Source organism: Rosa chinensis, chromosome 2 (assembly GCF_002994745.2).
Source record: "Rosa chinensis cultivar Old Blush chromosome 2, RchiOBHm-V2, whole genome shotgun sequence".
In the NCBI taxonomy this organism is placed as follows: domain Eukaryota; kingdom Viridiplantae; phylum Streptophyta; class Magnoliopsida; order Rosales; family Rosaceae; genus Rosa; species Rosa chinensis.
This window is the reverse complement of record NC_037089.1, coordinates 32,505,109-32,507,434: the sequence shown is the minus strand read 5'-3', so window position 1 is coordinate 32,507,434 and position 2,326 is coordinate 32,505,109. Positions and strand designations below refer to the sequence as shown.

Sequence of the window (2,326 nt, the reverse complement as noted above, 5' to 3'; positions counted from 1 at the left end):
TAGTATCAATCACAGTTTACCAAAAAAAAAAAAAAAAAATTGGACACCCATAATTTGTTCTGGGCACCCGCCGGAAATCTGTCCTGAAATCCAATTCAAAACATCTTATCGCTCTGCATCTGTCCATCCGGTTGGAGAGAGAGAGAGAGAGAGAGAGAGAGAGAGAGAGAGAGAGAGAGAGAGAGAGAGAGAGAGAGAGAGTGCAAAAATAGTATCGATCGGAGAGAGAATTCCGATTCATGGCTGTGTCGGACTAGAGAACGACGTTGAGTATGAGCTAGAGGTGGAGATTGATAGCAGGGCTGATCGAGGTCTGCACCAGCGTCGAGCATCTGTCGGATCGTGCAGGAGTGGAGCAGAAACATGTTTTCCGGTGGTTTGGGTTGTCGTCCGGTGAGCTGGCGGCGTCGACTTCTGGTCTGGAGTTGGATTTTGGCATAATTCCAGCGACGGTGGGAAGAGAGAGAGATTCTGGAGGAGAGAGAGAGAGAGTCTGGAGGAGAGAGAGGCTAAGGGCAGTCGAGAGAGAGAGTATTTGTTAATTGAGTTAAGGGCAAAACTATCATCAAATATTAGATTGGGTAAATGGGGTTAAAAAACTTTTAGTGGAGCAAGCGGGCAATTGTTAGACTAAATTTAGGTAAGCGGTCACGATAGAGGATAAATTATAAATTAGAAATGAAAATCATGAGAAAAACTAAGGTTATAACAATCAAAATTGAATGGTAGATAAGCTAAACAGGCAATCTCTGAAGAAAATCTTACATCAGCAATGACATCCCCTTTATGAAGTTAGCTTATCAAGAATATAGGAAAAGGAGGCCACATCAAACTGATTAGAAAGCTACTTTATATCTCTAATGGAGTAATGATGACTTTAGGTGCCAATGAACTTCACATCCGTTGTTCACTCAGTTGATGATGAGGTTAGAGTCTTTTTCAATTTGAATACAATGAGAGAAATTTTGTTAATAAATAGAAAAACTACATGTAGTATTATTAAGTTATGATATTACATCTCCGGAGTGGTAGCTCACTCGGCCTCCATTTTGCAAAGTTATGATATTACATACTTATAAAGAAGTTTTCCCCTTTCTCTCTAAGTTCTTCGTTTCGAGAAAATAAAAAAAAGGTCATTATCCCGTGGTCATCCCCCTGTCAACCTCGATCGAGTAACTCGGAATAGACGCCTCCTCCTTGAGCCCTGTCTCGAATATGGAGTGAATGCCTATTTACTTTTTCTTCTTCATTTTTTCTTCCATTTATCCTCAATTTTTCTTGTCAACAAACCCTAACTGAAAAATCAATCCTCCGTCCTTTATGTATTACCTTGGCTTACCCACAACATTTTCCACCAGAACTTCCAAGTCCTAACCCAATTAGGCATCATATATGGTGTGGTCCTTGCTGCAATTTGTCTCATACTTAAGTGGAGCTTCAACTCAGTTGCATGCACCACCTTTTTTTTTGGAAAAATGCATGAACCAAATTCTTGGTTTTTGTTATGGATGAATGACTTTGTTTTAAGTTTTAACCACATTTATTCTTGGAGATATTCTTCTGTTGCTTTCCAATAGTAGGGAAGATGACAAATTTCTAATTAAATGTTGGGATCATGGCCGAGGAGGCATATGAGGTCGTTGCCTCAAGTCCGCCCAATTCAATGGGCAAAAAACAAAAGAATTATATAACACAACTATAGCATATATTTCGACAAACAAAAAAAAATTATAGCATATATAGTGACCATTTTTGTAGCTCTTTTTTGTTTTTATTTTTTAATTAATTAACACCCCCAGTTTTACAAACTGCAATTTTACCTCTTTTAAGTTCGATTTCAGAGCAATCGCCGTAATAGCTTGGGGCAGAACTGGGTTTGTGGGGGAGGGCCAGATTCTCATTTGCTTCGTTGGGCCTTTATGTAACTGTGATTTTCTGAATTTTTTTTCTTCTTTTTCTTCTTAAGCCTTCTGGACTTGTGGTTGGTTTTGTGTTGTACTTCATTTTATTTTAACCAGAAAACGAGAGCACCCAGCCAGGAGAGGAGTCACTGGTTTATAAGGCAATTTTATTTCCTGAACAATAACTCAAATCACTTCATATGGTAATTATATATGAGCTTTGAAACCAAATTTCGAACCCAGTATTGTTAACACAGAGTTACATTTTTGTCCTTCTATAACCAAAGCCCGAGAGCTGTATATATATTCAAAAAAATTAGAAGGAAAAAGGTAATCCGACCTGCCGGATTCGAACCAGCGACCTAAGGATATCTGATGGTTGTGCCAACTACAGTCCTCCGCTCTACCAACTGAGCTAAGGTCGG

The 2,326-nt window shown here is 39.0% G+C and overlaps 1 non-coding gene across 1 annotated transcript; it reads right to left on the bottom strand.

Annotated features, from left to right (window-relative positions):
• Positions 1 to 2,235: 2,235 nt before the first annotated feature.
• On the bottom strand, positions 2,236 to 2,326 carry TRNAY-GUA. The gene is given in 2 exon segments: positions 2,236 to 2,271; positions 2,290 to 2,326. It is a non-coding gene; the product is annotated as a tRNA-Tyr (tRNA).